Source organism: Acomys minous (assembly GCF_964271855.1).
Source record: "Acomys minous genome assembly, chromosome: 17".
In the NCBI taxonomy this organism is placed as follows: Eukaryota; Metazoa; Chordata; class Mammalia; order Rodentia; family Muridae; genus Acomys; species Acomys minous.
In genome coordinates, this window is record NC_140500.1 from 9,839,882 (window position 1) to 9,851,655 (window position 11,774).

The window sequence follows — 11,774 nt, forward strand, 5'->3', positions numbered from 1 at the left end:
GGCCTGTTCTCATGGTGGGAACGAAACTGGGCCACTTATTGGAGTTTGTTACTGTGATTCGTGGGTCTTACATCACATACTGGCAAACACAATTCACTGTAGGAGTATTTAGATGGCTTTGCTTGTCAACCTGTTTCAGACTCACGTGAAAGATTTAAAACCCTGAAATAAAAGAAGCAAGATGGAAATATTGGATGGATTATGTCTTGTTCATTTATACAGCCTGGTATTGATCCCAGCGACCATTTTGTAGCTAGTTTAGGATGAGACGTACCACATGGTCGTAAAGCTTAGTGTAAATTTTTATTATCAAATTCTGTTCTTTTTCCAAAGTAGCACTTTGTCCTTGCATTCTCTTCCAGACTTTCTCTCTCTTTCTCTCTCTCTCTCTCAGGATATTAAGTGGTCCATTTTTGTCTGCTAAGTGCATCCTAAAAGAATGTTCAAAGTCTTTCAATGTTGGTGTTGTTGTAGACACAGAGAGCCTCACTCACGTCTTCCCTCTGGTTGAGCTGCTGGGGTGAGCTTTGCTGTGCATGTGTGTCCTAGCTAAGAGTTTCTACCATCTTGATCTTCATCGGCAATCACAATTTACAATGTCTCTATGAAGATAACAAGAACAGTAGGCTAGGCATGAGATACACATGTGAAGTCCTTTAGAGTAATACGAAGTCATTAATATAATTATTGGCTTCTTTCTGTTGACCTCAGAATTTCCATAGAGCAGTGGCTTTGCTTATGACCATTTTTCCTCTTTTCCTCAGGACATGACTAAGCATTAGTGCTGACAGTAGTTAGAATGTGAAAGGCTGAGAACCAGAGGGAGTGTGGGCATTCCTGCCTCAACCATGGATCCAAACTTACTGCACATTTCTAACTTCTTCAAGGCTCCAGTGTGGCGAAGAGCTTTGCCTTCTCTGCTGGGATCTAGCAGTACCAACTGCAGTAGGAACTAAATGAAATTGGTGATGTGTGAATAAAAATGCAATTATGCAATGGGAAATGCTTTTGAGAATACATATAACCTCTCTAGACTAGCAAATCAGAGCCAATATTTACAGAACTTATTTTTAGAATGATCTATTTGAAGTGGTGGCTAGTGAACATAGATGCATAAGAAATTGTTCCTTGGAGAGCCAGAGAAGATATTGTATGTGTGGCACGTACACATGAGTATATGTGTGTATCTGTGCATATATATGCACACATGTATACATATATGTATGTAGAAGTGCTAGAAAATTTTGGTGTTCTGTAGCATTCAGCTGGTATTTATTATTTTTAGCTATTAAACCAAGAGTCTTCATTTAATAGACTCTTTAAAGGAATACTATATTAGTTTGTTTCTTAAGAATTTTGTTCTTGGAGCTGTCAAGGTAGCTCAGCGGGTAAAGGTGTTTGTTACCAGGCCTGAAAATCTGAGTTTGATCCCTGGGGCCCATAGAGTGGAAAGAGAGAACTTAGGCAAATTGTCCCCTGACTTCCCCACACATGCTGTGGAATACATATACACACCTAAACACCTGTGCACACACACACAATGCAATTAGAAAAGAAAAGAACTTAAAGGGTTAAAAAAATGGCCCAGTAGTAAGGAACACTTGTGGTTCTTGCAGATGACCTGGGTTTGGTTTCTGAAAGTTACATAGGGCAGTTCACAACCACCTGTAACTCCAGCTCCAGGGCATCTATGCCCTTCTGCAGCTTCCTGAGGTACCTGCACACACACACACACACACACACACACACACATGCACATGCGCACATACACATGCACACATGCACATACACACACATGCGCACATGCACATACACATGCGCACATGCACATGAACATGCACATACACATGCATACACACACGTGCACGCGCACACACACACACACACACACACACACATGCATGCATGCATGCGGGCACACACAAATAGAAACAAAAAATTTAAAAATAAGAAACTCACATATGTCTTTCTCAAGCAGACTTCCTACCTATGGTTGCAATTTGTTGTGGTGTTGTACATCTTTAGAGTATTGATTGGCAGTGCAGAGTACAATGCACCTTTACATGTCATATCAGTGTCAACTGAAATCCAGTAATTTCTAAAGCAGCTTGAAATGGGTCAGATTGATACTTTTTCACAATAGTGCTGTCATTTGCACTCTAGGAAGAAATCCATTTATTTTTTTTTATCGTGAACTTTAACAATCACGTTCCCTTATATTCCATTTAAAATTTCTTTCCTGCAGTAAATGTTCATGTGTTACAGCATAAAAGCAAGCTACAGTACAATCACACATCAAACTAAAATAGCCCAGCATGCTTTATTTATAAGCAGACACTAAGCACAGTTCAGAAAATACAAAGAAAGAAAAGTCATATGTATCAAACTTTGTAGCTACTGTATTAAAAACATTCTGGATTTATGACTGGGGAATAAAAGAGATATTCAGTTTAACTAAATAGACTTAGAATTTTCCTTCTTCTTGTCTTTTTCTTTAAAAAAAAATATTTTTTTGACACAGAGTTTCTCTGTGTAGCCCTGGCTGTTCAGGAACTCTCTCTGTAGACAGGCTACCCTTGAACTCAGAGTCTGCCTGCTCTGCCTCCCAAATGCTGGTATTAAAGCTGTGCACCACCATTGCCTGGCTCTTTCTTCTCTTTTAAAAATTCATTTATTCTTTGAAAATTTTATACTTATATACAATGAACCTTGAGTGTTTCCACGCCTCACTCCTCTCTCCAACTTCTCCCAGGAGAAGCTTTTCCCCAACCTTCATACAGATTAAATACTTTTAGCCCACGGAGTCGTTTAGTGTTGTGCATATGTACAAGGGTGTGGAGTCATCTACCGGAGCATAACAGACTCTCCCTCCCTCAGCAGCCGACGGTCTGTTGCTGGTGATGGGCAACCTGACCAAAGATTCTCACGGGAAGGGAAAGAGAAGCTCAAACAACAAACTGCTCCAGAAGTGCAAGTGCCAGCGTAGAGACAAAAGCAACATAAAACCAACATGTCTCATCCACAGATCGACCATCCCATAATAGCAGTACCTGAAACAAATGACCTGGAGGAGCTTCCAGATGAAGATTTCCAAAAGCAGAAGGCGTGAACATACCAGAGAGAAAAATGAAACAAGGTGCTCAATACAAGAGATGAGAATAGAACTCACCCAATGGCTGAAAACAAACACAAGCTGAAAAGGAGCAAGGTGGAGAGTGTGAGGAAGATGTTTTCCATAGGGCATATCTTTGATGATCTTTATTAGTTATAATTTAATTCAATTTATTATTCTGTATATATGTGTCTGTCTGTCTGATTGCCCGTCTGTCTGTCTCTCTGTCTCACTCTCTCTTTCTGTGAGTGTGAGGATGTCCATGCCATAGGGTGTGTAGAGGGATTAGACAGCAATTTACAGGAGCCAGCTCTTTTTTCCCACCATGTGGATTCTGAGGATTGACCTCACGTCAGACTGGGTGTCAGCTTTACTCATTGAACTGTCTTTCTGGATGCAGAAGGGCATATTCAAAGACCCAGGGAGGAAGGGGGTGGGTGACTTGAGTGTATGTACACAGGTAGAGTGTGAAAGACTGAGAAGTTCCTACAGTGATGAACAAGGAACCCATTGTAGCTGGAGTTGGAAACTAGCTATGTAAAAAAAAAATGGTGATGAACTAACTATGCTAATACTGACTCCATTCTCAGACTCCATCTAGTGAATGAAAAGGCAGGTACAGAATGGCCAAGGTATTTACTATATGGACATTTACTTAAAGGTCTACTATCCAAGCTGTAATAACGTGATGTAGTGTGAAAAAGACAGAAAGGTTATAGAGAACAGCCAGTATTTGAACAAGACTTTCAGAAACAAATATTCAGTATTGGGGATGAGCTAGGTGGTAGAGAGCTTGCCTGGCATGTCTGACTTCTCACCATTGAAAACCAAAGCTATGAACACATGAAAAGGCACTCTGGGTTACAGAGGTGACTCAGGAGTTGAGAGCATTAGCAGCTCCTGCAGAAGAGCCAGAGTTTGTTCCCAGGATCTACTAGCTCACGGATGTCTGTAACTTGAGTTCCTGGGTATCTGATATTCTCGTCTCGTCTCAAAGACTCTATGCATGAAGGCGGAACACAGGCAAGCAGTGGAACATAGACAAACATGCAGACCAACACTCGTATGCATAAAAATAAATAAGCCTTCTAAAATGAAGAGCAGATAACTTTTCCAAGAGATAAAAATGAAGCTCATCACCATCCCATAGAAGAACTAAAGGGAGTTTTCAGGTCGAAATGAAAACATGAGAAGGGAAAAGCTGCATAAGGAAGCATAAGTCTCATCACTAAGGGCAAAGATGAAGGAAAGCTCAGGATGCAGTGATGCTGACACAGCGGCACAGAAGTCCCACTGAATTATGGTGTATTAATGGAAGGATAAATGAAGTCAAGACACAGCAATAGAAATTTGTTAATGAAAACAAAAAATAGGAAGGAGTGAAATCAGATCTTGATTACATCAAGCATATGCATTTGGGAGAGTAAAGTATCAGTTGGAGTTAGTTTGTTATCAGTTTAACAATAAAATGTTCAACTGGAGCCCCATGGTAGCCACAAAAAAGTACAATAGAGTCCCCTGGTAACCACAAAAAAAGTATAGTAGATAAACAACAGAAAAACAGAAAAGGTCAAACTCTACCCTATAAAACATCATAGAAAGCTAACAAGAAGAGATTTCAGGACTATAAGGTAGGAAACAATAAAATGAGAAGATTCTTTACCTATTATCATTCCTGTAAACACATGTGGATTAAACACTCCAGTCACAAGCTGGAGAATGGGTGAGTGGATGAAAACACAGCACACGAGTGAAAGATGCCTAAGCGTATACGTAAGAATGTTCCTGGCTGAAGGTAGTGGGCTGGTACTAAGGCTTGAATGAGAAGTGTCCCCCCTGACACCCATATATTGAACCACTTTAGGAGATTGGATCTTGCTGGAGGAAGTGCGTCACTGGGGGTGGGATTTGGGGGATTATAACCTGGTCTCACTTCCTGTTCTCTCCCTCTCTCTCTCTCTCTCTCTCTCTCTCTCTCTCTCTCTCTCTCTCTCTCCTTTCTGTGTGCAGATGAAATGCCACCTTTCTGCTTCCTGCTCATGACCCCATGCCATGCCTCCCTGCCCTGGTGGACTTTATCCCTCTGGAACTGTAAGCTAAAATAAATTATTTGTTTCTTAAGCTGTCTTTGGCCATAGCATTTTATCATAGCAACAGGAAGAGAGGTAAAACAGATGGAAACAGACGACAGAGCTGGCTGTTCTTAGATAAGTTACATAGTCAGAGGTTGTCACAATGCCAACGAAGGCGTTATATAATGATGAAAGTTCACTCCAACAGGACCTTGTAATTCTTACAGATATATGCACCAAATATCTGACTACCTATGCATATGAAGCAAACACTGACAAGGGGGAGTAAATGACAGTATAATAACAGGAGATATTAATACCATACTATCTATAATAGACAGATCATTCAGACAGAAAGTCAATAAGGAAAAACCAGGACTGACCAACATGGCAGATTAAAACAGATACATAAGGAACATTTCACTTTATGGCAGCACAATGTTTATTCTTTATACACATATATCCTCTGGAAAGATTGCAAGTCAAGTCACAAACAAGTCTACCCTACTCTCAGAGGTCTGAAATAACATCAAGTATCGCCTCATGTTTATTTATTGATCTATGTATTATATATATATATATATATATATATGTGTGTGTGTGTGTGTGTGTGTGTGTGTGTGTGTGTACATGTGAGGAAGCCACCTGTGAGTGTATGCGGTTGTAAGGAACCTGCGGTGGATTGGGAACCAAACTTAGATTCTGTGCAAGAACAGCAGATGCTCTTAACCCTGAACTTGGAAGAGCCAAGCTTTCTGGACTCAACCTTTTTGTTTTATGATTCTTTTAGGCACTAAAGAACCCATTTTTTTTATTAAAGAATTGAGTCACTTATGTATTTTTCCTCCCAAGGGGGAAAATAGTCCTTACTTTCACAAAGCTATTTTGCCTATTTTTAAAACATCTTTTGGAATTGTGGCTGGTCTCCTACGGACTATTCTGCATACAGGAGCACTGAGAGTGACTGCGGCTCTCCAGCTGCATATCAAAGCCTTGGGCCCTTTTCTGTTTCCAGATTTGTCCATTAGTTCCTCAGCTTAGCCACCAAATGGACTTAGGAGGGCCACGGGTAACTGGCGGGTTTTAGTTACTGCTTCAGGGAACCGAATTGCTGCTCTGTGGCTTATTTCATAAGGTGGAAACATTTCTGACCCACCTAACTTCATGGTTTAATCTCACCATTTAGAACAGAATTCAGACTGGGACAGGGAAGTAACTTGTGTCATGGACACTTATGGCATGCGTCCCTAACAGCAACAATTCTTTGTCTGAATCACCCTAAGTGGGTCCAGTAAGATGGAAAAAAAATTAATGTTACAAGTTCTAAATGGTCTGTTTACAGGCAGTAGGGAAAGGAAGCTTCCTCATCAGCTTTTCCTGTTACAGAGGAGTCTGGGATCTTGCTATTTGTTAAGTGAGAAATCTTAGATCCACTAAATACATTAATTTTACTCCTACCCAGACATTTCTGCTTTTTTTTTTTTTTAAAGGAGGGAGCCACACATTAATGCTATAGGAGGGAGCATGTACTGTGCCTTGTATGGTGGTTCTGACTGGGATACGAAACAGAAACATGGGCTGCGATCTGTCTTAATTTTGTTTATAGCAAGAGGGCACCGGCTGTCAAGTCGGCCAGTTTTGCTAGCAAGCTTTTAATGAATGGGCTCCTGGGAGGGACAAAGAGAGATTGCTCTTCCCCAGTCTTAGCGTCTTTAGACTATGTCTGTCTGATGACAGCTCGTGTCCAGTTGTTTCAGCTTATCTGAGGCCGCTGCTTATCGGTTCCACATCATTAATTCAATTCCCACACGGGCCAGTTGACTTTTTTCCGTTCCATGACCACAGGTCGACTCTGAACTGTCATCACACAAATGGCTGCCATTGATCACCAAAGACACAACCAGAGATTGCAAATGAACAAGCAAGCACAAATCTGTCGCCACCGTTGGGAAGCACTCTCAACATAAGCCTCCCGTGCCAAATTAGTTTTGACTTCTGTATATACAAAAGAACACAAGGTCTTTTGTTCATACTGGGATTGCAGGTCTGTACAACAACTTGTTTTTTTTTATTTTATTCTTTATTTTTGTGTGCATGTGTGTATGTGTGTGTGTGTGTTGTGCTTCATGTAGAGGCACATGTGGGTACAGGTATGCATGCATGTAGAGGCCAGGGGCAACCTCAACAATTGTTGCTCTGCTGCCACACGTCTTATTTTTTCAGACACAGTATTGCATTGGTGTAGAACCCACCCAAACCTGCCTGTGTATCTGTAACACTGGACTTGTGTGTGAGGAGCTCAGGTTCTAACAAATGTGGTCTTCGCTCACACCCACCATCCAACCACTCGGCCCACAGATTCAACCACAGCTGTTTTCCAAACAAAAGATTCTCACAGCCCTCATAGGAGGGATGGGTATGGGGTGGAGCTGGAAGTGTGGGCAACGTCTGTTCTCATTGCTGAGAGGCAGTTGATGGGCAAGACACTGTCATATCCTTGCAAATGTTTCTTGGGTCTCGCTGAGTGAGAAAAAAGAAGCGGGCTATGTAGTGACCTGGTGTCCTCTAATGACCCCGTCAGTCAGGATCTCTCATGTCAGGGTACAAATGAGAAAGAAGTTTTTTCCTTTTGTATTTCTGTGACTGTGGTTTTTGCCAAGGGTACTCTTTACTTTTTCATAAGCCATGTAGGGAACATGTAAAAAGAGTTTTCAACCAGATTTCTGAAATCATAACTTTTGAAAACAAGTCTCAGGAATCTATTAGGGAATCAGTGATGTACCATAGGCTTGAAAACCCACGTAACGAAGATGCTGCTCTCTGGGAGTCTTCCCCAATGCTGAACAAGGACTCCCAGGGAAGGGCAGGCCAGGAGAGAAGAGTATAGTGGGGGGGGGAGTGGTGGGAGTTGGGGAGCTCTCTTCTCAGGATTCCAGTGACATTCCTGCTTTTGTCCATTTTTTTAAAAAAGGCAGACCATCATTACCCTTGAGACAATGCCATATTTTTTTTTAAAAAAAACTGCATTTCTTTGTTTGTGTATATGTGTGAGGCATTTATAAGCCATGGTGCACATGTGGAGGTCAGAGGGCAACCTGTGAGTGTCAGCTTTCTCCTTCCACTATGTGGGTCTTGGAGATTGAACTCAGATCTTTAGGTTTGGAGGGAAGAACCCTTTACCTACTGAGCCATATTCTAGACCTCTACTTCCAGGTTCTTAACTAAAAAGAAAATAAATTTATTTCTGTTCTTTAAAAAAATAGTTACATTATCATAAGGGATCTGATAATCTTAATTGCTTTAAGAGAGAAAAGGGGCCCAGGACAAGATCATAGAGTTTAACCCGTGGGGCTAAGAGACCAGGGCTCAGAGAAAGATGATGTGCTGAGAGCGAATATTTGTGTGTGTGTGTGTGGGGGGGATGAAAATTTAGCTAAACCATAGGAAACATACATTCCCTTTATTATCCTCCCACAAAACTTTCACACACACACACACACACACACACACACACACACACACACACTTTATCTGCTGGCCTTGAACTCACAGAAATCCTCCTGAATTCTGAATTCTACAGGACTGAACCTCTAAGCTTGACAGTAACATCCTTTTTTTTTTTTTTGAGAGAGAGAGAGAGAGAGAGAGAAGAGGAGAGAGAGAAAGATATTCTCTGTGTAGCCTCGACTTTCCTGGGCTTGCTTTGTAGACCAAGCTGGTCTCAAACTCAGAGATCTGCCTGCCTCTGCCTCCCAGAGGTGCTGGGATTCAAGGTGTGTGCCACCGCTCCCGGCTGGCAGTAAGATCTTTTTTGTGTGTGGATGATATGTTGGAGAGATGGATCTATGTTTGGATGCCCCATGTTCTAAAGCTCTAAGTCCAACTTCCAGGTAAGTATAAGACACGATGAACAAAACTCTACAGAGATCCAGTCAATATTAGGTGTAGCTAGTAAGTTTCTGCAACTGTCGATGAAAACCCTTACCAACAAGAGCTGTTAGAGTACCAAGTACATACAAAGAGCCTTTCAGTATAGTGCGCATGCTCATTTCTCTATCCCCATTCTAGTCTCACACCCATCTCTGTGTTTTTCTTTCTGTGTGCATGCATGTTCACACACACATAAGTCTATGTGTGTGTGAGTCTGTATGTGTAGATACAAATTTGTGTCCATGCCTGTAAACACCATAGATTAGTCTTGGATGATTTCTTAAGAGCTGCCCACATTGTTTTATTTCTTTAAAATTTTTTAAAATTATTTTTAAAATTATACATATGTGTTCATATCTGTGTGGAGATTTCTGCATGTAAGAGCAGGTGCTCACAGAGGCCAGAGACATTGGAACCCACAGAAATGGAATTACGGACAGTTGTGAGCTGCCCAAAGTGGCTGCTGGGAGTTGAACCCAGGAACTCTGTAAATGCAGTTAATGTTTTTGACCACAGGCCTCTGCTTTGGATTTTGAAACAGCATTTCTCACTGGGGTCTGGTTCAGCTAGGGTTACTGGCCATAAACCCCAAGGATCCTCCTGTATCTGCCTCCCTAGTGGTGACATTAAAAACATATGCTCTCTTACATGGCTTTTTACGTGGATGCTGGGATTCAAACTTGTTTCTCCATGCCTGTATGGCAAGCAATTTATCCTCTAGACTCCTTCCGTGCTTTTCAAGAACGTTTCCAATATTTATTCTCTGTACCACCTGATACTTATACTTGAGATATCAAGTAGAGATCTGGAAGAAAAAAAATGATGCTAGCATTTTCAGCTTTATATAATAGTTGTCTTTATCTTCCTGTCACTCATATTATGATGCATAGCCCATCGCCCTTCACGATAGCTGCATTTTATCGATGTAGCTTGTTATGTTTGTAAAAAAAAAAAAAGCCCATAAGTTACACATTGGCTAGAGTACAAAGTGCCGTGATTAATGCACATCTACAAAGGGACAAGGGATAAAGCAGTTGAGGTCCAAGAGATGGAGAGACAGCCTTGCAGCATCTGGAGCCTTATTCATCGTCTAGTTTCTGCAGAAGAACAGTCTCAGATACAAACTCTCCTGTCCTTCATGTGGTCAGACTTCGGATTAGGTGTCTCTTTTCTTGCCAAAAAGCTACTCTGCGTTAGTGAGATAAAGGTCAGCATATGTGCATGGCTCTTGGCAACCATAGCAGGTTCTAGAGTCCAGCATATAATTGTTTTTGTTGTTTGCACTGAAGATAAAAAACAAAAGAATTTATGATTTTTAAAAAAATAAGCACAAACTACACTACAGAGTTGGAATACCAAGAATACCTCAAAGCATTTTTAATTTTTTAAAATTTCTCTTCTCCTTCTTCTCCTCCTTCTCCTTCTTTTTCTTCTTCTTCTTCTTCTTCTTCTTCTTCTTCTTCTTCTTCTTCTTCTTCTTCTTTGTGACTATCACATCATGCACTCTAATCCCACTCATCTCTCCTTCCCCTTGTACCCACCCTCTGTCCTTGCAGCCTGCTCCCCAACAGAGGAAAAGATTCTTGTTGTGGAAGTGGTAGTTGTGTCACAGTGTGTCCCACAGGACACCCTTCAGCCCATACGTCTTTTCTTGCAAATGTTCATTTCAACGATTTGTTCTTCTACTCTCTCAATTTCGGACCCTCTCTGAGACTCCTCTTGGCTATCCTGTTGTGGCCCTGTGTCATGGAGATCTTCAGTCTTGGATCTGTAGGTCTGACCCCTTCATGGACTCCAGCAGTTCATGGATGGGGTGGATGATGGGGTGGGACAATTCCAATCCCTGGATCTGGGCCTGAGAGTTAGTTGAGCTGGTCAGCTCACCGGCTTTCCTGTTCTTCTGCCCTAAGGGCGAGCTCACCAACAAACCCCCAAACCAGGGCCAACTCTGCCCTGTTGCCTTGTCTGTGCCACAGCTCAGTAGACATGAGACAGCGCTTGCTCTCTTGCACTTACATCCCTTGTGCCAACTCACTTATAACTTCCATGTCCAGGGCAAGTTCTACTGTGCTCCCCAGGTGAGTTTCAGGGCCCATTCTCCTGAGTGGTATAGCAGGTGAGGGAAAGGGACCGCTCTTTTGCCTGCTGTAAGTGGCAAGGGCCAAGAAGGGAGACATTCTTGTTTTTTATTTGTGCATATGAAAATATGTGTCAGAGGTCAGCCACAAGTATCTTTTCTCAGGACTTGTCCACTTAGATTTTGAAAACTACTGAAATCTCTTACTGGGATCTGGAGCTCGCTGATTGCCTAGCTGGCTTATTCAGGGAGCCTCGGGAATCCACCGTTTCCAGTTCAAAGTCCTGGGCTTACAGGGGTTGCAGGGATTGAACTGAGGCCTTCATGCTTACACGGCAGCTGCTTTACTCACTAACCTATCTTCCCACCTCTTACCCCCAAAGCATCAATTGAGGAGATGATGCCAGAGGATGAAATTTGTTTGAGGACCAATTTCCTGTTATTATTTCTCTGGCCAAGTTTATAGCTTCTTGGGGGGAGGGAAAGCCTTTCCTCAGGACACCCATGTGGGGTGCACGTCAGATGAAATTGTCCAAGGGAGCAAAACTCATCTTCACATCCTTTATTTCCAACCACGTCTTCA